The sequence below is a fragment of the Formica exsecta genome, unplaced genomic scaffold (genome assembly GCF_003651465.1).
Source record: "Formica exsecta isolate Colony F162 unplaced genomic scaffold, ASM365146v1 scaffold115, whole genome shotgun sequence".
Classification (NCBI taxonomy): Eukaryota; Metazoa; Arthropoda; class Insecta; order Hymenoptera; family Formicidae; genus Formica; species Formica exsecta.
The window spans coordinates 1,562,285-1,587,484 of record NW_021848490.1 but is presented as its reverse complement, the minus strand read 5'-3'; the positions used below and the strand labels follow the sequence as shown (position 1 = coordinate 1,587,484).

General features: G+C 34.5%; 1 protein-coding gene and 1 non-coding gene across 2 annotated transcripts in view; one reads left to right on the top strand and one right to left on the bottom strand.

Annotated features, from left to right (window-relative positions):
* Positions 1-25,200, top strand: part of LOC115238444 (probable Ras GTPase-activating protein) — a 304,505-nt gene that overhangs the window by 37,928 nt on the left and 241,377 nt on the right. The window lies entirely within an intron of this gene.
* Positions 3,266-3,413, bottom strand: LOC115238657. Its single transcript, XR_003884526.1, has one exon. It is a non-coding gene; the product is annotated as a U12 minor spliceosomal RNA (small nuclear RNA).

Genomic DNA, 25,200 nt, shown 5'->3' with positions numbered 1-25,200 from the left:
TTTATTATTCGCTTCACTTTAATCTGCTTGATGTGCGATCGCACTATCTTCAGAATGTCGCTCTTCCCTCCGATACGATCGGTTACGTAATAACAATATTGTGACTTTTTGTTGCAGAGCTTTTAACACTTTTATTTAGCGCTTTTTTTTCTATTCTTGCAAGTAATACAAATTTTATTAGTGTAATATTATTGCATAATATAAACTATAATTTTGATCGTGTTTATAAGTAAGTTTTGTAAACATTGACTTCACAGTACTGACAATGAGTGTGTGCATACATTTGAAATATTTTTAAAAATTGATATTAATTAAAGTATTGACAATTCAAAATAAATTATTTATCGATTATCAAAAGTCTTTAAGGCTTCCTATTTTAAATATTTTTATTCTAATTTACGATTATAAGTCTCGGTCGTCTTTAGATTCTGCAATGTTAGAATGACAAATACCTTTAATCCATCTAAACTCATGTATTTGTCTAACGAAATCCTACATATTACATTTAGTGTATAAGATAATAAGAGCAGACATAATGTTATCTTACTTTCTATTATATATGTATTTCTATTATAGTGTACCTCAGACTGTATTACACTTCATTCAATAAATTCATAACCGGCTTGTTGTATTTGGGGACACGAACTCGTTATCCGTACAAAGCGAAGCTTCCGCCTACGCGATGACCTCCACACGACCCCTGATACGATCGCGCAACCCCTCGGATTTTCGAGGGATGATAGTGAGATTGTTAATCTCGTGTCGTTTGTATTGCGATAACACGCAGCTTCCGAAAAGATTAAGATCGCGCATGTAGATCATGTTTGTTATCGATCGTCGCCGGATGCCGGTCCAAATATAAATTATCATAAATCGCACGGGATATATATGGGATATATACATACATATATGAGTATAGATTGCACGGTATAATACAAAAAATATGGAGTTTCTCACCGATCGATAAAAACCGCCGAGTCCTTGCTTTTGTTTATCTGCGATATTTTTAATAATACTGGAATAATATAAATTTCCAACTCTCTACAGGAAATCTTGCAAATATATTTTATTCGATCAATTTTTGAAATTATGTAAATAGTTTGTGATATATTTATTTATATATCTTTTATATTATAATGTTAATATTTCTTTAGGGACGATTAGTATTTAAATTAGTATTTGTATTTGGCTATCTAGGATTAAGATCTCTTCCCCCGACTTAAAACATTACTTTCGATATTATATTCTGTATTTTATTTATATACTTTATATAAAACGTATATTATAAATATAATATATTTAATAAAGTAAAAATATATAAATAGATAACGTTAACAATAGAGGCTAGACTGTCTTTATGAGACTTTTTCTAATAAGTCTGCGTAAAATTATATACAGTCTTTATGTCCTTGACTGGAAATATATTCAGTTCAATAAAGTTATGAATAGACCGTGCGAGATATCGTGTAAAAAGTGAATCGAATGACGCGCACACATATACGAGTTCACAGATTACAATTGCGGATTTCAATGGAAAATCGCGAATTAGCGGATCCAAACATTTTTTCCTGCGGTATGATCGGAATTGCAATCGTAAATTTGACCATCACGCGAAAACGTCGAATTGATTTTGCCAATTGATTTTGCGTTGCAATAGTATTGACCAACCGACTGCGCCGATTTTCGTCGCTTGATGCAGACTTGATCACGTGGCTATGCACATCATATCGATAAGTATGAATTAATAGAGTGCCGTCGTCGCTTGTCTGTTAGACTCTCTCTTTGATCAATGTGGAAATACGAAAAGCGAAGAAAATTGGATGCGCGCGATAGGAAAATAGAAAGGAGCGCTTGTGGAATGCACGATGCACGAATGCATACCGGTTGCTGCTGAAGTGAGAGTAAAGTCTCGATGGGGATCCGCGTCTGGCCTCTTCACGGAGCGGATTTTCAAGGAGCACCGTCGGCATATGCATGCGCGTATATGCGTAATGGAGCTTACGTTACGACGGAGTCTTTGCGTGTGTAATGCGCTCCCCGCTCGGAAAATGCCAGGCGAAGTACCGAACGCATGGTCGAGAGATAAAAGCGCGAGCCTTGAGACGCATTGCGTGCACATATGTATACATGTATATGCATTATGGATGTCTGCTTTAATATCGATATCTTGAAACGAGGACGACTAAAGCCGTTTTGCATTTGGAAGTTTAAAAAGACGAATATTATATGATTATACATGTAATATATCTGCCTTTATATATACATTATATATATTAAATTCACACACAACAAAACGAGATATATTATATAATATTGGAATTTTTTAAAATTATGGATAACTAACTTTTATCCAAAGAGATAATATCATTTATCTATTTACATTAATATTAATTGATGAACCTTATATTTAAATGAGGAAAGTGGAGAAATTTAACACGCGCCATTACTCAGGAAGCCAATTTATATTGAAGATCGTTTATTTTATTCGCTTCGAGAATTTTCGACAGAGTTAGATTCGTATATTATACCTGTTTATTATTCAAGACGCGAGATTCAGCATATTCGGGGAAATTAACATCGATGCTTTTTTCCTGCAGATTCTATAAAGAATAGAAAACTATATTTGCAAGGATGTTTTGTTAACACTAGCGAGTCGCGTCCGGTCGTGAATAATGTGTGAATCACAACGAGGTATGTACACATGGAATTCGAGGCACGAGAATTATCATTCTAAGTATTACGAAAGACCTATGTCATGCGACGAAAATAGGCTCGCTGGAAGAGAGAAAGGTAGCCACTATAAATCGACGATGCAGCTTAAATTGATAGATCGTCGAATAGTCTAGCAGCATACGTGTTGATGAGCGAGCGGGTGACTAATTGTATACCAAAGATTTCTCGCTTATCGGCAAAACGCTTATCGGAAATAATCGTAAAATGATATTCTAATAATTAGAATCATACATACGAAATTCTGCGTTCGAAATTATAATTAATCGTTGTTGATGAAAAATCGTATAATAAAAAAATTGATTTTAAATTTAACATATCGTGAAAATATAGTAAAATAATTTGATGATTAAATGCACTACAATTAATTTAATTATAGATAATTATAAAGATATAGAAATTTTTATGACGAAATGGAATCATGTATACCATCATTACGTTCTAAAGATAATGATTAAAACATTAATACTTCGATAAAACAATTTTTGACATTATTCTACTTATTTTTCTAATATATATTTTAAATTAAGATAATGAGGTAGATCGCTTCACCCGGCCGCGCGAAAAAGTAGTTCGCACAGCCTTGGGACGACCTGAACCTCCTCAAAAATTGGTTCGCTTATTTAAGCATGGCTAAGCGTTACCAAAGCTCTATATTTTCCTTACTCATTAGTTTAAGGCACGAAGTTGCGGGTCTCTCAGCCATTTACTTATATCCTATTGAATGGATTTCTTCTTACGAGATAGTACCAGACTGATTTGCCATCTGTCGAGCACAATAGGTACTATAATGTAAGACCATCAAGTTTCATCTGCAAGTATTATAAGTCGTGTTAAAATTATTAACAAAAAATTAATTACAATGATTATATGTAGATGCAATATACGACGCTTTTTCTCGTCATGTGCCATATAAATTAATATATTTTATACCGTTAACTTTCTCCCGCTTGCGAGTTTATATTTGTGTGTGCGCTACACACTACTCTATATATATACTTTAATTAATTAATATAAAAATAAATCGAGCAGTCGTTTAAAATTGTGATAACAATAAAGGCAAAAGAATTTTTCTTTTCTCTGGAAAGAGAAAGAATGTTAAAAAAAACTTCACGTCAGTGGCGCGTCTGAAAACATTGAAGCTGCTAAGCGTACTCTTATGCGTTCATTACGCCGTAATGAACGTTCCATAATGATATTAGGTTCATTATGCGCGACTCTTATTAAAATTGCGCGGCTGGTCGGGTAAGTTCCGTTTGAACATTCTAGCCAGTAACTTTGCCGCGGCTTATATCCTTATCAATTTGCTCCGGTAACGAATTGATTTACCTGTTCATTGAATGGCGCCGAGCGGGACAATAAAGCACGGTCATCGAAGCGGTGATAATGAAACGCTCAAAGACGTCTTAAATATCTCTTTCTTGTTTCATGACGTTTATCCTTATGTTATGCTTGGATACAATAATGTGTGGAAAATATTGCAAACTTCTTGTATATATCATTCAGATGTTTTAACTTTTTTAAATTTATATTATCTTTTATTAATTATTTTAGCAATTAATTTATTAGTAATTATTCTATTATTATATTTTTTTATAATCAAGAGAAAAAATAATTTAGATAGAAATGTGAATAAATTAACGGGGTTTCGCGCGGATATTCATTTATTCATATTTAGTGAAGAACCTTTTCAAATCTAACCATTATAATAAATTTATTTTATCTCATTTCATCCAGAGTTTAACATATGTCATATTTGTGAGGAGCAAGACAAGATCGACTCGATATACTTTCTTTCTCCTTGCTCCTCGCACTTGATTACTAATTACCTTCCCTTTAGCAACGTCCCTAGATATACATGCGTAGTCATCACCCCCATGAATAGTCCACCTATCCCTGACAACTCCGCCTTCGACATTGTAGACGCCTTACGACATTGTCCCGAACACGTTTGCATTCTCTCTCGGTCAACATATCGTACCTCTCTTCTCCCATCTCCCTTCTATGTGCATCATCATGCATGTGCTTTTCGCTTGTTCTCCTTCGTCTACGTGCGGTATTCACCTTCGATTGCGACATCCCCTTGTCGCATATTGCGTATTATATGCATCGGTGTGCGCATTGTTTGAGATGCATTCTATAGTCGAGAGCGGTCATCGCTGCATCTTGTCGATACCATATGTCTTCGCGGACAACCGTGCAATGGAATAGTTGAAGACTGTACGGAATATGCATTGGCGAATAATTTCTTAGAGATATTTCTAAACAAAAATTTTAAAGCTATAACAAATAGATATATTGTTAGAAATATTATTCTTTATATATTTTAGTATAGAAATATTATTCTTTATATTTTTTATATATCTCTCTCTCTCTTTTTCTCAAGACAAAAGTTAAATTTTTAGCTGTTGAGGATTGTATTATTAAAAATCGATTAAAGACGATTTTACGATATTCTTTCTCGAGTTTGTTTGATTGAATTAATTATTTATTATTTATATATCTTTTTGTTAAAACATGTTTTTAGCAATATATAATTTATACGAGACTTTGTATTTTTTCTTAGCAATGTTTATTTTTAATTTTACTCGGGTTAAATAGTTTGCATTGTATTTTTCTATGAAACTCATCTAGAATTGCATGCGTACAATAAAAAAATAATCAATAACTTTAAAAATAATAACTTTATTATCTTTATCGTATTTGTACTAAATGTTATTGTTTAAGAACTCAACATATATATTTCTTGCTTTTAACATTCTATAACATATGTAAATTAATTATTCAATTAAAACTGAAAAAACTGTGATAATTAATATATCGATCGAAATGTACGATTAACATTTACAATCTAAATCGCTTACAACCAACGATAGCAAGTCGAATTATTTTCGACTTCCTGTAAATTCCCGCGTGTTTTGTACGCAAACTTAGTCGTAAAGTTAACCAAGATAATGCTGTTGAAATAATAGGGAGCTGACGCGACGAGAAGCGTTTTCATCGAGCCTATGTACGCGCAGTCCGACTTCGTCGTCTAATGCACAGATGTCGGAGAGAAACGCGCTGCCACCCTCAATAACGAGGAGTGCAATTTGTCGTCGCGTGCAAAATTAAAACATCCTCTCGGTTCTCTCGACGCGCCCTTCTCACCCTTGATATTGTCGCTACGTGAAGGAAGACTCGGCATACCAACGATCTCTTGTTACGAGTTTCGTTTACGAATTAACAAAAGCGTTGATTACAAAAGAACAATTAATTTTTAGAAGTACGTTTGTTTTAAATGTAATTTAATGAGATGGAATGAGATAAACGCATTTATAATAATTTATTATCATTGATTCAGGTTTAATTTTGTAGAAACTAAATTTGAATATCATAGATTTTATTATGTTTTGTGTTTAAATTTTTTTTAATTCCTTTTTTTATTTTACCTCAGTCAATGATCTTTTTTTTGTTTTGATATTCTTTTATTATTATGCGTTATATATATACGTGATATTCGCGTAATAATAGAATATTTATGATACGACATTACCTGAAAGTAATTATTAAAATAAAAATATAATAGTAAAATATTAGTACATATCAATGTATGACATAATCAGAAAATAATTTTGTTATACTAATCTACTTTATTAAATGGAATCCAGTGTATTGTCACTGATAAGCAGTGATTTTGGTTATCAATATTTCATTGAATTTTCAGTGAAATTTCATACAACCAAATCATTGACAATGAGAAGAATCAGTGATAACACTCAAAAAAATGTCTTGCTGATATAGGTAGATTTCTAGGTGTCACAACAAAAATTTATCGCTATTTTTTGTATCTGTTAGAATATTGTCTGTTACATATAGAATTTATAGCAGCAACATTCTAATAATATCTTCTAGAAAATTTAGGTCCCATTGCCAAATGTTAATCACTGCATTGGATAAATATGAGTTTCGATACTACAGCTAGAACGATCTTTGTGAGAAATATAACTGCCAATTATAACTGCAGCATCGAAAAATTGAGAAAAATTGTTTAAAAGAGCTAGATAGATTGAGCGCGTTATACAAATATGTTAGACGTGAGGATTATATATTCATTTGTTTCTTGCCGCTAATTTTTTCTGTCTACCACAGCCAAACTTTATAACAAGTATGATTGGCCTTAACATGGATAGGCGCCACAGAAAAACATTCTTTCTAAATTTCACAAACAGTTCAGATATAAATTCTGTCTCTGTCACTTAGATTGATTAAATGCGAAACATATGCGATATCACAGTATTTGCTAATCATTTATGTACCTCAGTTAATCTTGCGCACCCAGAAAATTTTTGCTGTAGTTGCAATACCACTTTTTTGAGTGAATGGTTGAAGTGAAATATTACTGTTATAATTAGTGAAACATAAGACGAAGGAACGAAATATGAGTGTTTTTTTTTTATTGAAGATTAGTAAAATAAAATATACTCACTGATGTCCGGTGAAATCTTGCTTTATTTAATGACATTTTCACTAATTCAGTTTAAAAGAGTAATATCTAAGTCGCGTAAAAAATGAAAATTTATGGTTATTTCTTTTTAATTAGAGCGGTAGCGAACGTGCTAAATAAAATTCAATATTATCCTATCTGCCACGATCGCGTTATCGTTCGTTATTGCGAGATGATGATTCTGGGGCCAAGAGGGGTGACGTCACGTGTGTCGAGGGTGCTTCGTGGCTTTTCGCGCGTGGAAAAAGAGGGTAGTTAGTAGACGTATCCTGGTAACGCGTGGATGCAGAATGGACCCCACGCGAATGGGATACATACGCGGGGCGACACAGTCTGAAAACGAAACGAGCGAACGAACGAACGGGCGCGTTGTAACTCTCAAGGGGATTGATTTGGTCCAGGTCGGTGGGGGAGGACCAGCGATATCGATTGCCGGCATCCATGCGGAGCGCATCTACAGGAGGGAGCCTTCCATCGAGCATCATCTTCAAGCTGCTCGTTAATTTTTCTCTCATGTAAATTCTACATTTATTCCTTTCTCTTTCTCCGAAGCTTTCTCGTTTTACTCCAAGTGCACGTACGTACTTTCGATTACGGAAGATATTTTCGTTGAATAAGTCAAAGTTTGAATAGTCCTATTCATCTGAATCTCATTCGTTCTACTTCTCACAGAAATTCGCGGACCGGCGGTAGATTCGCGAACTTTCAGCGAGGAATAATTCTCACTCTTCGCGTACCGGGGCGGTTACAACTCTCTCGACGTCTTTTAGGAAAAGTTGTTCGCTTGAAACGCGGTATCTCTTTCAAATTTAAATGAGTCTTTGAATCAAATAAAATTCCGGGTACTATACTGGGAATCGCTTCATCGTCGCCGGTTAATCCGTCGATTTTCTCTGTTTCTCAGGACAACGAACAAACGATCGTCGAGAGACGACCGCTGCAACGTTCATCGGTTGTTCGAGAACATTAAGTTGTAAGCGTGTAGCACGTGAGGCGCCTTCCATTAACGGAACCGCTTCGCGTAAGCTTCCATTAGCCATCAGCTATGACGCGAGTGTAATTTCAGCGGAAACGCGCGAGCGTTTTGCGTTAAATGGAAATTGGTTCGTTCTACTCAGTTTTACGGACTGATATTCTAGTATAAATCTAATTATTTAATGAATGAGTGAGCGATCGCTCGCGCGAAAACGTTTCGTCGTGAAGTAACTGTTCAATCGTACCGTTTGTTGTGCGATTAAATCTCGTTGCGTGATATATGCCGGGAAACAAATGTATTGTGAATCGAATAATTGTCGATCGTACGCTGCCAATTCAGCGTCGATGGTGATGATCGGTGGAAAGTATGAGTTTAATAAGAATATCTTCTCGTATCTCAATAAATAGAGAGGAAATATTCTCGCATTTCCTTATATAATTAACGTGATAACGAGAGAGCGAGTGCGAAATTTCTTTCATCAATCGTAAAATATTCTCATAGATATTATATTCACCCTTTACAATTCATTGATTATGTTAGTGACTTAAATACTTGTATCCTTAATCGATTGTAACTGATATTGTTTCAATACGTTGTTTAAAAATTACTATTTGCTTAAGAAACTCTAAAGATATATAATTAACTTTGTAAATAAAATATGTACATAAAAAGAACTTATTTTTATATAAATTTAATAGCGTGCTTTGCTCTTTTTTATCCTCTGTCATCGTTTCTAGATTTTTTATCTTCGTTCAACTCTTAATTTTCTCGAAAACTTTGACAAGACGCTACCTGTCAAACTTCTTAACTTAGTACCGTTACCAACGCCCCTGATCTCACTCTATGTCTTCGAAGACTTCTTGGTTTGGATTAAGAGGGTACGAGGGTGGAAACTGCACCGCAGTTTGTATCGGATTTACATTCTGCCGGGATAATAATCGCCAAAGTTCCGTCGAAGAGCGATGAGGGATTCTAAGACAATAGATGTACGACTAAACTTTCCGGAATAATTATTATCCTTCTACTTGGGAACGTCAATAGATTTCTCGTAATATCCTGGGAAAATGATTACGAAAAGAGATGACGCGAATTTTAATAGTTCTCGCTTGTGGCGAGTTTGGGTCTTTGACATTATGATTTTAATTGATCAATCATTATCATTAATTTGCAATAAAACTTGCAAAATAAAAATGTGTATTACGATTATAAAAAATTAAAATTAGTTAAAGAAAGATTTTTATTAATAATAAATATATTATATATCATAATTAATAATAATAATATTAATAACGTTCTTTATTAATAATATTTGATAGTTATGTGCAGACACACATATTCCTTTTAATGCATTATTTTTTATAAGTATTATTTATATATTTTGAGATAAAAAATTCTGATTTAAATAATATTTATTTTTAAAAATGCACGGTCCCCATGCACGTGTCTCCTCTCTTGAAATAACATTTTACAATCGCAAGCACTTCCGATTGCGAGTATTATTGCTTCTAAATGCAGCGCTGCGAAAGCGCGCTACAGGCGCTGATAAGGTTTCCTCGAGTGTTAATTACGTACATGTCAAACGCGTCGCGTCTATCCCGTGCGGGCACATATCCTATCTCCTAGGATCTTTAGCTGTCGCAATTACATTAGAACTACTCGATATTCCAACCCGCATAGCAACTATTCTCTATCTCGATTACTCTTTTTCTCTCTCACTCTCTTGTCGCGCCTTCTATCTCACCTTTCCATTTCCTCTTCCGGTCTCTCTCTCTCTCTCTTTCTCTCTTTCTCTCTATCTCTTCTTATTTTCTCCTCGACATTTCGCAATGTCGTTTCCGATTAACATATACGCGCTCGTTGCCTTCCCTACCGATTTTCTAATCTGGCAACAAAGCGTACGGAGAGAGAATCGTCAGAGCGAGAGGGATTGTTTGAATCGATATGGTCACGATATGCGTTCGCCCGATAGACGAAAATCGACTTCGAATAATCGGGTACGGTGCGGCGGTACGCAGTTTCACGAACAATGGAGTGGGATTATGCTTAGGATAGAGGGCCGAGTGGGGTGTGTGGTTAGCCGTGGAGTCTGACGATGAATATTACGCGGCTGAATGGGGACGCGGCTGGTGAGAGAAATTGCGAGTTTTACATGCTAATTTATTCCCGTCGTTTTTCACGCGCCGCACCGGCGAAAAACGCGAGCCGCGTGCTTGAAGCAATTGTAATTGCGTTCTGGCATTATCGAGCCTGGTTGGAAAATCCACAGGGGTACTATACCCGCTGCGCGATTTTATATGATCGATGTTTCGTTCCGCTTTTTTTTCTGCGCGAAACAATTCGGAGAACGTAATTGTACTTTCTCGCGAAAATATTATTTATACTCTTGTCGTATCTTTTTATATTTTTGATACGGTTTTGCGGCGAAATGACGTTAGCTTCTCCGATCGAAACATTCTTTGTCGAAAATATAGACAAGTATTTAAATTTTATGACAACGTTTACGCCCGGTGTGAATAACATTAAATCGTGATGTGTATATATTTCTTATTATTAGAGAGGAACCGGAGAAAATGACGGTCTTGGCGGTATATTTTATTCGATGCCTCGGTGCGAAATTCGCTAAACTAACCGACATGACGTGGTAGCAAAGCCGAAAGAAGCGCTGTCCGCAATGAATTCGTAATTTCTTATGCAAATCCTCATCGTAGAAAGTGCGACCATCCTTATCTTCGCGTGGCCCAGTCATATCCGGCACAACTCGCTTCTTCCGCTTAAAAAGTACTTTCTGTGATCGCGTTACCGTTCGCGAAAATTATCGCGGAAGTAAATTATTTTCGCAATTCTTATGCCTCCGTCTGTCCCTATGAAAAATAAATAGTGAAAAGTAGACTTTTTAGAGATTTAAGATAGTTTTTTTTGTATCCTGCAAAGTTATGCATGATTTCCTCAAAAAAATTGCCGGATATTTTTTTAATATAGATTTCATGATCCATTTGTGGAATTAACTATTTTTTCACGATATTTTCTTCATTATTCTTTATTAAATTCAATTGAAATTAACTAATAAATATTGTTTTATTTTTTTTTTTTGTGAAATGTAATTTGATTCAATCACTTGGAGAATCGCCGTTATTGCTAAATTCTGATTAATATATTTTTTCGAACTTATTTTGGAATGATCAGAATTGATTCGCTCTCATTTTTTTATTTTTATTTTTCCTTCTTGTCTCTAAATTTTTAGTTTTTTTTATATTTAATTGTCGCGCGTTTCCAAAATTTTCTAGAATATAAATTTCATCGAGTATAGATATAGATATAAAGAGAAGCAGGAGACTTTGTTCCCAGATGGGCGAATTACTTTGACTCTCTCTTGTTATTAAATTAATAACGCTCGGCGACGGTCTTGAAATTTGTACATCGCGGATCCTTACAGGAAGCTCTCTTCGGCCTACATCATTCTAAGAGTTTTCAATTATAATAGGCCTTGAAAGCGCACAGTTGCAATTTACGATTACTCGAGGAACAAGCGAGAGTAATAGAGAGAGCAACTATTACTTGCAAGAAAATCATCTCAAAGAGCGCTGGCTACCACAGCCGTTTTTGCACTTAAACGCTTTCCATTCTCTCCTGATGAGTGGGTAAGATATCGCGGTATCTCTCCAGACAACACCCAATGTCTGGCGGCCTACGTGCGTTGTTGCGAAGTGACTCGCTCTCTGTCTCGTCATGTAGGACGTGTTAATGAACCTGGTCGAGATCGACGCAGGTGTTATCATGTGGAACTGCCAGGACGCTGTCGTTATTCGTAATGAGAATCGAGAGTACGTATCTCTTATCTCGCGTCATATTACAGGGTCTAATGATCGTTTTGTGTGCGGGCGTTTACGCGATTTATTTGCTTTGCGGGAGAAAAAAAAATGTAAATGCAAAGAAAGTGTGAGACGCGTTAATAAACTTGAAAGAGGGCGCGATTAATTGACACGCATACCGTGGGATAAGAATATTAATGATCTGTCATAATGCGCGATACAATTTCGCGTATTTGAGGTCGAGAGATATACCGTGTAACGACTATCTCGCGGCACAATGCGTTTTTTCCTTGCGAATTTACTTAAACGAACGAAGGGAGGAGGTGGCAAAAGAAAAGAATATCTCGATGGTAGGGAGATGTGGAAGGTTGAATTAAAGGGCTTTGAGGGAAATCCGTAATTTTATATACCGAGAGCTCGATTCGAGGAGTGAAAGCATTTTTGCCCGTCTCAGTCAAGCGCAGTTATTATCACCCATTTTACCTCGAAACAAAAGCTTCGTGAACTGCGGAGATAGAAATAGCGAAAGTTGGCGGAGGTTGGCCAGTGACCAACGCTATTGTCGAGCAAGACGAACGCAGGGGTTTTCTTTGAAAAGCTTTCTCCTCGAATCTGAGATCTCAGAAAAAGAGAGAAGGGGAGATTCCGTAATATTCTTCTTTCTTTTTTATGAAGCTGCGATATTTCTATGACAGTGATTGCATTTAATTTATTCCCTGCATTGTTAACATAATATTCTCATGTAATTTTGTATTTTTATTTATTTATTTTTATTATTTTATTATTTATTATTTTATTATTTATTTTTTTTTATTGTTTTTGCCCGTTCTATATACTTTTTGTAAAATTTCATAAATCGGAGATACGAAGAGTTTTCTAACACTCTTATAGAAATATAGTTTAAAATATACATCGTAAATAGTGATAAAAGAGACAAACTCAAAACTGAATGTTTAAAATATATAAGGGATAAAACCTGGAATTAATTTAACTCATTTAAATACATGGGGTATAGAGTATGGATGAATGAAAATGGACTAATGATGCGGCTTCGTATTTCACGATTAAGAAATTTACTTTGCCTAATCGAGAAACATTACGCGAGAGAAGCCATAAACCATCCGGCTGCCCCGGCATGGTACACCCTTCTTTACTAATTACCAATTAGTCGTCTACTCTTGCAGCCCGAGATTTAGGCAGTTCTCGTGCTCGACGAAAGAGAAATAGGAGAATCTCCCGGTAATTAACTCTTACGAAAGATTAACGAACTACCGTGCGAGTGCGACTATACGAATCGTTATCTCGCAGTCATGACAGAAGCTTCGAATTTATACGCGCTATTATGTGACCGGATATTAAACTTAAACTAAATGCGAACAAATGCCAAGTTTGCGCTTTGTACACGCTTAATTTTACTCTTCAATTAAATTTTTGCGGAATATGAGCGTGGTAATTAAGGTTATCAGTTGATCAACCTAAGTGTATAAGAATTGAATGCGTGTTTTACCACATTGTTGTACAAAACGCGTTTTGTTATGTAATACAATTTATTGTTAGTATAGTTTTCTTTTTAGTTTGTTTTATATTATACTTGAATATACTTTCATTGTCTATTAAAAATTAATTAACAAACGACACATTAGCGTAATAAAAAATATTAATTAATACTGATAAAGTATAAATTGTGAATCTTTACTAGATAAATTTTTTCGAGAATGTATATTATCATATACAATATTAGGAGATAAAGAAGCATTGGAAAAAAATCATTTTTGAAAAAATACAGTTGTATGTTTATCTTATCGAAGAGAAACTCTGTATCAGATAAATTGCGATATAAGATGAAGCAAGAATAGATTTAGCGTTAAATACATTTATAAACCGAGATAAGAGTATTATGCTATTTACTATATTATGATATTGTATAATAATAATATCGTGTGTTTATATATATATATATATATATATATATATATATATGTACAGTGTATAATATTGTGCTTATATACAGCACTAATAAACGCGCCATTGGCGACACTTGCAAAATATTATCGCTGGTTGTAAAGCTGAGAAGCTATGTGTAAAACGCGTGCCGCGAGTCGTTTCGTGACGCAATATCAGAGGAGCGATTCAAAATTCCTCTTAGAGTCTCTTTTTCACGATAACACCGCTTTCGGAGCAGTTTTTCGTTTATAAGCAGATCGGTGGTGAGCTCAACCGCTCTCGTCGTTTCCGCCACCGAGCGTCGGAATTCTAATCTCGCTGGTGTGAACGGACCCGTGTTGCACGGCACTGCGCAGCGATTACGGAAAATATATTGACCGACCGATGTGGAAAAATATAGTGCTTGGTTCTCTGGAACATGTCCGAGACTCAGCTTGAAATCCGGGGAAACGGGCATAAATATTTCGTTTTTCTGTGAAGATATTCGAAGCACGAATATATATCCTAGTATTGGAAAGCGGTATTTTAACGTGTACGTCACTTCTAAATTATTTGTTATGGAAAAGATATATAAAATATAATTTCTATATGTGCGAATATTAATCTACATAAGTGATGTTAAAATTGAATAATAAATGGATAATATCTTGTTATTGGCGAATACAAATACATTATAATATCTTTTCCCTAAAGATAAATTCCTGAGATTTAGAAGGATCGGACTATACTGCAACCGCAGGTAAAACACAACGGTGGTTTTACGAGCCGACATCACATTTGCGTAGAGAGTTGTCATCCGCTGGATTATCTTCGTTTCCATGGGGGTCCGCCATAAATCGGTCGGCTCTTTTCATCCGGGCTTGATATCATTTCTGGTAGCCAGCAAGGTGGTCTCCCCCGCGACATGGTCGATGGCTTTTATTATTCCATGTAAAGATCGCGGCTCTTGAAGATACTTAAAGCATTTTTTTCTTTATCGGTTCTTTAGAGTTTCGTTGGAAGTGAAACAGTATGTATAATAGCCATTTATGTCGATTTTTATATTGTTACTGTTCGTGTCTGACAGCCTCGAAAACGTTGCATTAATATTGATATAATAAATAAAATTTTTTATGTTAATATTTGATGATGTGCTTATTTTCTTTTAGTTATTTATTAATTTATTATAAAACTTTGTTTTGTATTAAAAAAGTAAAAATTGTAACAAGTAACGTTACTCAAAAATAACGGAAATAACAACGAGTCGTTTTTTAAAATCAGTAACGAATAACGGAATAGCGAATTACTTTCCAGAAAAAAGAACAACTAACGAATTACTTTTATAAAGTAATTTTCCCAAATCTAATAACAATTTATAAAATTAATTATTCACTAACATCTCGTAAATATCGTTTCGTACATTTAGCTGGAAATTCCGAATTCTCCCTGGAGAATAATCTCATTTTCATTTTAAATGGTCTAGCAGGAAATCGTGACAGAAACTACGTTATTAATTTACATTAAATTATATATGCTTGATCTATGTAAATGCACATAATTAACACTGCAATATTGTTACACGAGCATTCGCATTCACCTCTTCAAATTCTCTATACGCCCTCGGCGAGAATTCATTAACATTGTTCGATCGTATCTTTTTTAATAAAGTTATTTTAATGTCATTTTTGTGAAATTAATGCATATAGTTTGTTTAAATTTTAATTTTTTTAAGAGTTATAAACATTAGTAATTTATCAGCGTGATATCTTGTGTGTGTATGTGTGTATTTATGAAATATTACTATAGGTATATATAAAATTTATTGCTATATATTATTAACATTTAAAACTTTTTAATATTAACTCAAATTATTTTCAATTTTTAATATTCTATATTTAATTTTCTCCGAATTTTAAATGAATTTCAAATAAAATTTCATTTAAATTTCTGTGTTCAGTCGGGAATTCGTAAGTGACTAATTCGTTTACGTAGGCGAGCGCGGTTATCGATTTCATCGCGACGCGCCAAGCACTGTATTTACGTCGCTTTCTAATAAATACAGTTGTGTAGGGGATAAATGGTTGAAATTTTCAGCTGATACGCATACGCGACGTATCTAGCATCTCTCTTTAGCGCGCACGAGTCATCGCTTTGCATACGAAGTGTTTGACGTTACTCTCATTCTCTTCGAATAATCGAGGCTCATGCACGTACGATGTTCGCGGTAAACCGACGGGAACATACGGAACGCATATCTGTGTGTATTCGGATTGTCTGGCGCGCAGCGTGCTTCCACAGGTGCGTAGGAGTCGTCACCTATCTACTTAAACCGCACTCAACGAGTACCTTCGGTAACATTATCTGTCAGAGAGTAATTGCTGGTACTGGTACTCGACCGCTTTTCTTACATTTAGCGATAATAATAGCTTTACCATCAGGCGAATGCCTGATAAAGGGGCATTATTAGAGAATTAAACTTCATTGTGAATTCATTGTGACGTAATTTTACCTAAAAGCGAAAAAGTGGAAACTTTTATACGAAGTGTGAAAATCCTTTATCACTCTGTAACTGTTTTCGACACGAAACCGATGAAGTATACAATATGATGGGATAAGATCGGGAGATTGGCAAAGAGGAAAAGTGCAAAAGGGAAAAGATTATTGACAGTTACATGATCGTTCCACCTTTGTGTTAAAGGAAAGTAAGATTTTCATCACACAAATTCACATTTATTTATTTTTACGAATGTTATCTCTTATAAATTGAATTGAAAGTATGATGCTTGTAAAACTAGGTTATTGGTTTATGAATACGTTTAAAGGATATCGATTATTCTTACGGATAAGAATTAAATTATATAAAACACATTGAGTAGAAAGATACAATTATTATGATATGTATTAAATAACACCAATTTAACGATAATTTTTTATGAAGAATTTTTCTTTTTTATTGTTAATTTACTACAGCGTAACATCATTTGATTGCAGGTGTATATAAATATTATTAATTATTTTATTGAATGTTTATTTTGGATTTGTATAAATATGTTACTGTATCCGCAAAACATTTCTGGTCACAGAATGCACCCTCGGCTTGTGCGCCAAAAAAGAAATGGAAGATATTGACGCATATATTTTGGCAGGGTTTCAAGTGATGCATTTCGGAAAATCAATCCCACGGTAATTCTCTACGGGTTTGTTTGCTATGGATAGAGCTCGTTTATCTGGCTAATAAAATCCTAACGAAAGGGATGAGTTCCACAATTCGCAACATCGAGAATATTGCAAAATTTGATAATGTTTTGAGAAATTCTATGTGTGATACTTCTGTTACAAATTTTGATATCCTAGAACACTATAAGCGCGTGCTACGCGTGCGCTATTTATTTTGTGTGTGTGTGTGTGTGTGTGTGTGTGTATTCTCAATACTTGAATATATCTTTATACGGCATACAAAAAATTGTGATTTTTCTATTTCATATGTATATGCGTTATATTATACAATAATTTAGAATGAATCACATACATATACTATCAAGGAAACGAGAAAAGAACAAGAAAGATATCTACTTTGAAAATAATACAAATGATAAATAATTTATAAATTACTATCAAGTTTTCGCAAAATGTCATATGAAAAATCGCGATATCTCTTACAATATTAGTTTAAGCGTAAAAATATTCAGAATGTCTTTTACATCTCGCGTGGTGCTACCCAGATATCTAAATAAAAAGTCGAAATTGCAAAAAAATTTACCTCCCTCGAGACTTGAATATATTTTTATACAATACGAAAAATTGTGATTTCCGAAACGCGAAGGTCTATTCTATTACAATTATTATATTTGTTTATAGTTTTAATCTTGTTCTTTCGAAGGAGCTTTAATCATTAACAGCATTAATTAATTCTTTTACACACACACAAAATTACTTACATATTAACCCTAGTTACCGTTTTTTCCAAAATCAATTAAATTAAAATTATATACTCGTATTTAATATTTGAACTGTCAAATACGTCGCTCATATGAAGTAATGCACAGCGCAGTGTTGAGATAAACAATCAACATTATGAAAAAGAGGCAACAATACTTTCGATTTGCTGACTCCCTTTTCAACTCTTAATAAAGCTAATTTATAGATGTAAAATAATGATGAATAAATTGTTAATTCCACGGAACTAATTTATATTTAATGTCTAATGTAATTAGCGAAATATAATATATTTTGATTTCTCACAATAAAAGAGATAGCTTGCTCTTCTACTTCTTTTGTAATGTCTATCACGCGCTCGTTTCCGTTCCAATTATTTTTAATGACAATAAATGCACAATTTTTTTCACAATTGCATAATGAAACGTGCGTCAATATTTTCTCTTAGATCCGAGTCATAATTCAAGGATAACGACTTCAGAAACGCGTGTTCGGCTGACAGCTCGATTAAAATGGGTCAATTCTGTCGACATTACGTTTCGAACAGGAAATTCGACGTAATAAAGAAAATGGCATGAAATGAAATACAACGATCGCGAGGTCGATGGACAGACAGTCTTTATCCACTCACAATGATATTACACAAAACGATCGGGCGATTAGCGAAAAATGCCGTTTGTCGTGCCTTTGACAGGACGCGAATGCTCGCCGGATAGTGACGTTTTTGTAGTAAAAAACTTGATAGTAATGCTATTTTGGTCCAAATATTTCCATTCAATGCACGACTAGTCTGCCTAATACAAATCTATTAATTTATTTGACAAAGTCTTTTTTCATGTCCGAAAAAAATTATCAGAGATTGATAAAGAAACCTTTTTTTTTTTTTTAAATTACATATGAAAAAAAGAAATAAATTTTTCTTATATCACTCTTTTTTCAAATTATTTATTATAAAATAAATTTTATATTATAAATAAATTTTTCATCAAAATTGTTATAAAAAATTGATTAAACCACAAAATATTTCATATTTTATGTAAAAGGATGTTAGACTAAAGTATAAAATATTTTGTAAATTATTAAATTTTTGGTCATTTTATAACTATGTACACCAAATATTTTGTGAAATCAATATACACATAAAAAAAAAATGCAATTGCATTTTTCTGATGCATCATTGCATTTAAGAAAAAATGAGGTCATAAAAAGTCATTGTTATGTCATTCTATTTTCCTCTATAACATCTTTTATTGTCCATATAAAAGAAATAATCCTGCGAATTGTGTGACTCATCCTGTATGTAGGTTTAATAAATTTTTTATTTTTGAATCTTCTAATTCTGGACATGTTTTCTTACATACACGAGATTGAATATGTATCGTGACAGCGAAAGTAAGCGAGAAGAGGAAACGTTAGGAAATTTTCCCTAACGTATTAGTATTACAGAGACACGATTCGATTCATATAGTCCGATCGAACCTAACCGTGGAATTATAGGATGCGAGTTCATACCGAATCCTAGTTCTCGCCGTGCGTAAACTGACCAGAGCGAGGCGTGGGAAACTGGAGAACTCCGTTCGAGCACCTTTCTCTCCTTCTCGCTCGCTCGCGCTCATTCAATAAACGAGCGAGCGGTTTCACTATTTCGGTTTCCGCGGACGTAATAGCAGATATATTACGTAACTCCGTTCTGCCATTCACGCTGGTTACACGCGAATTAAGTGCGATTTGCGTTGCACGAATATGCGAGATAATAAGCAACGATAACCCGGACGCGCCGCTAGAAACTTTGTCCTTACCCACCTGCGCCGCGTATGATTAGAATGCTTTTTTTCTTCTTTTTTTTTTCTCCCCTAATTGGATAGTGGAAAAAGAAACCGTTATCACATTTGCGATTTATGTTTCATTTCTTACCCGGCAAATTATGATCCAATTAATGAGAGAAACATGCCGTGCTGCGCGCTAACGCTGCTGTTTGTTAGCTGTATATATGTGTGCGCTTTGTTATTTAATCCGCTTAATCATTCCATCGACTTTATTAATTCACGTCCGCGGCACACTCGCGCTGCAAATCCAAGAAACCGCAAACATTGTGCAATTAATTACGAACTTTCCAATATATCGCACACATAAGCACGTGGCATTATTACTGAGACGAGTTTTTTCGAAACAGCACGATTTGGAAAAGAATTATTATAAAATTAAAAAAATTAAAAACATTTTTCTGCGATAAATCATTGTCTCGTTTCTTCAAGTTCCTACTTTAACAATAATTTAAAAGGCTGCGCGAGCCGAAGTGTTTACATTCGTCTACTTTCTAACGGTGCGAGGATATATTCGCGCTTTCGTCATCGCGAATCGTGGATGAATCACGATGTTTGAATCGCGATTTCGACGATCCCGTCACGATCTTATGAATCATCGTCGCGGGGCTTGATGACGACGTACAACGGGCCTCGCGAGCGATCTGCTCGTCGTGGAACGGGGGGCGGCAGGAAGAGAAGCAGAATGCAAATTCGCTCTCCGCGCTCGATCGAAGATAGAAGAAGGTGTCTCGATGGCCGCAAGTCATACCGCTCGTGTCACGGCACACCTCCTCGTGCCGTAGTTTTACTAGTATATAACCGAACGCCTTTGAAATTTGCATGCTTGATGTTGTTGCTCATAGAGGCCAGATGGACCGAACAATGTGCGTAGGCGTACAAACATGATTTATTTTTTCGAAAAGTCCCATTTTTGTTTATTTCAGGTCAATTCATCTTGCCACTCTCATATAATTTGCTGCTTTAACTTATCTCATTTTTTAAACGCGTATTCGTAAGCAATAAAATATATAAAATCTGTTTTGTTATATTTTAACGATTTTTCCAAAGTGTTCATGCATTGTATCGTAAAATATCGACCTTGCTTAAGAGGCGGGATAATTCTTTTCTGAAAATATATTCTGGTATCCTATGCCTGCAGACCGATTCTATTCAGAAACTGACCGAAGCCGGCCAACAGAAGAAGAGAATAAAAGTACGATGATAGAAAAAATGTTTTTAGGCAACGCAGTCTACCTGCTACCTTTGAGAAATAAAAGAAGCGTGGCAAAATCTTGTCAAAAAGGAATCATTTTCATTTTCAAATACATTATCGAATGGCCGCAGTTTGAAAGAAAATATTCTACGTAAAATTCCACCGAATCGATACCCGATCTTTTTGCGTCAACCGGTTTTCTAAGGTAAACTTTTGCAGAAAAGATATTTCCCATACTGACTGAACAGAAAACGTTTCTGTTTAGAATAAGAACAGATTGCAATCAAAGTTATAATGCAAAAATTTATATAACATAAAAAATTTAAATTATTGCGGAAAAAGGTAATCCATAAAAATTATAAAAATTAAATCGGTTTTATAGTTTTTAAGATACGATTTTGAATAATATTGTAATAATGAAAGAATATATATGTCTATATTTATTTTCTAATTTTTTCTTGAAATTAAGAATTCAATACAATTTAACGAACTGAAACTGCATTGTTATCGTAAATTTACTCGTCCGATTTTTATATAGTTGTATCATTTCTCATGCTGGTAAAGGTCGTATCTTCGCGGAAATCATTATATGTCAGATTGGTGCTCATTTCGACATATCTCAGATACTTACGTGGACGGAGGTGGATCACAAGACCCATAATTATCGCGATGTACAATGGAAGATCTTGGGCAATTCGAGATACGAATCAGAAGTAGGAGAATAATGTGATTAATCTTGATATAACGCGGTATAAGTGGCACATGGCGCGCGAGCTATTTCGACGGGTGTCAAGATAGAAAGGAAGAGAAAGACCACCCACTTCGGGGCGAACATGCGTCTCGGTTAGCAACGCTCGGTTGAGATAATAAACGTAATGGTGGCAAAAATGATGAGGCACGCTCTTACGCTCATCTAGAGTCGCTCGCGTCAACATAACAATGCAACGTTCACACAAAATCGCGAATCACACGTCAGGCGAACCGAGACGGAATCAGTTCTCCGGCTGAGAAGCCTTAAAATCCCACCAATAATAACGACAAATCGCGTTTTTCTACTTAATCGGATCAATCGATAATTATCGATTCATCTTCTTTCATCGCCAAATAGAAAATTAAATAAAAATTTTTATTATGCGCTTTTACGTGAAGAACACTTGGCAATTTTGACTGCTTTGTCGGATGTTTTTCTCGTTCGATAGAGATTATGATATCACAGAAGACTGTTTATCTCTTCTGATATGTTGTTCGTTGCAGCGTGTATAGTATTAATAGGCGCGAGATGATTTATAGATCGAATAGAGCCATGGTTCGGCGAGAAACTGTTCGCGCTTAATCACGCGCATTACGTCACAAATGCCCCTCGGTATATTATTAATTCGCAAGGATGTCCATGAGATTGTTTTTTGCCGGCAGATATCCAGTATCGTAGCAAAATTTATATGAATTGCCTCGATGTATATGCGGGAAAAAAAGAAGGAAGATAGGCGTGGAAAAACGGGTTTCTCGCGTGCATTGTACGTGTTGTTGGCGGACTCGCTTCTGCTTTCGAGCAATGTAGTGGCTGATGTACTGCGGTAGCTACTATTTGATGTATATCCCACATAGTCGCGATCTCGACGGTTAGTTACTGGTTAATGTAACCGACCAGCATGCTGGATAACACGAAAATGTTGCGGAAACAACTAGAAGCGCCCATTGTAGTAATTGTACAATTACTCGAACGAAAACTGGTTTCTTTCTTCGATAAAATTCTCTCTCCATGAAGTTTTCTATATATATATTTTTTTTTGTAACATTGCAATGTGCAATATTGTTAATTACAATTATTTTTGATGAATTTTGGAAATGTAATGAAGGCAAATTCTTTTATTCATTTTTATATAGCTTGAAAAAAACTTATTTTTTCACGGCGAAATAAAAACAAGATTCTTGCTGTGCTTATCGAAAAATATACCAAAATTATAATTTTATTACGTTTATAATTTGCCAATTTTTGACATGAAATAATGTTTGAAAAAGATGGATCGTTTCCTAGTTTTGTTTCCTAAAAGAGCAATAAATTTTTTTTTGTACTATATTTTTTTCTGGGGCTCACGTTTTCTTGTAAGCAAATGGCAGAATTTTAAGTACTTCATGAATACGAAAGAATCGTAATTTCCAATAAAACACGGTATTCGCCAAGATTTGCCTAGTAACGTTGAATATATTTCTCTTATACAGATGAAAGGCAGAAAATTTAATATTCTATATTATTATAAATTTTATTATATTCATGATAAATATTTTATCCGGAATTCACAGCGATTGAACGAATTCTCTTTCGATATTTCCCGATGTTGTTCATGTTCCTTTGTCGAATGAATGTATCTTCTGGAATTTCAATTACTATTCTCTGAAACGCGTTTCCTCTCTTGCTTTCTCTTTTGAAATCTCATAGTACGTTACCAGTTTAATTTCATGACATGCTTTAATGTGATGTAAATTGAATCGAGTTTTATTTGGATCGCACTATACAGAGCACTTAGTAAAATTTTACTTTGCTATCTACTTCATTTTATTCTTTTACTCTTTACTTACGCACTTTTATTCTTTCTTTTATGATAAGTTGCAATAAACTAGGCACACTTTATAATGTCATTGAGCATGAATTATTTAAAGTGCATATCCAACAGCGGACATTACGATTTGATCAATATTAATTTGATATATGTATATTAAAATAATTATCAATTTTTAAATATGTTCAAAAAAACATTTATTCGCCAAATAAAGAATTTATATCATATATAGTTTTAATGTATATATATAACGCATATGAAATTATTGTCATTTCCAATTTTGATAAACAATAGTTTTTATAACTTTCGACATTATCCACGTATCGTCAAACATATAGATTCAACATTAATCCAAAGAATGCTTCTAACAATTAATAATCTCCACCATCGGTTGTGCTAAGTTTTTGGCACGCTATAAATCTTGTCTACGAGAATAACCGATAAAATCAGCTCGAATACATCCATTGTGTCGCGTCCTTTTACTGTAAATAAGCGCAAGGATTTTTCAGAGTCGACAAGCCGCACCGCAGTATGCACTCGTTTCTCGCTCGTTTATTTCTCGTGGATTTTTATTTGTTCCCAGTGTCTTCATGTACGATACACATTCACATTCAGCCTCGGAGGAAGTAAAGGCGGAATACGTGCGTTCTCGTAGACGACGCTATCGAGACAAATAGGAAATCAATTCCATGGATACTTGCGTTCTGCGAGCGAACGAGCTTATTTACTCTTTCTTCCTTTGCTTGTCGAATAATATGTCTCGACCGGAGAGGAGGGGCGAAATTACGTCTGTCGCAAAAGTCAAATTGGTTTCCTATTGGCGGTTATTCGTGCGGTTTCACCGTGGATATTGGATTCAACTGCTGTTTAATTTGGGCCGTAAAAATAATGTACCGAGACTGCAATCTGCAAATCGAACGGTCTTGTTACAGTGTTGTCGAATAACGCAAACTTTAAATCAATCGGTGTTTTGAAGTACTTCGAATATGACTCTGTGGAAGAGAAATTGTTTGATGTCGTTGTATTTTTAAGGCAAAAAATGGTTTGACGAAATATTATGGAATTTCAAATGCGGTCATTTTATTAATTTTTTGTTGATTATAATTTGTTATGACTGCGAACAATCTGGCTGACCACTATTTAGTTTCAGATAGATATTAAATCATATATAAGAGATCATAGATATTAAATATACAAAAATAAGTCATCTATCTCTTATTACTATGAAATTTATAAACAATACGAAGAAGAATTACTGCGTTTGGGACTTCTGAAGTTGCTTTGCAAATAGAGAAATAATAAATATAGTAGAGCGAAAAAAATTTGTAGAGAGAAAAGAAATTTTGGAGATCGTATTTCGAGCGATAGGTCAGCAAGCGAGAACTTTCTGTACTAAAATCGATCCGTTAGAACTAGGGCGAATTAAATATTTAAATAGTCGAACGGTACGTGAAGCCGTGAATAAACGGACGAAAATATAATGATCCGAATTTATCGCCATTAATGGTTGGCCTAATTCTGTTCCGTTAAAATGAAAAGGTCACGAGTCGTAAATAATGAATTTCGACTTATTCGAGAATCGCTTATTATAATACAATTTTCTGTATAGCGATGAAATTATTGATCAGAATCCTAACGTTGTAAATGAATCCAATTTGATCTAGATGTAGACCAAAAATTCAAAAGAGATATTATGTTAATCTTTATATTTTTATATTTTGTTTATATCTTGCTTTTTTCATATTGAATATACGAGTATATATA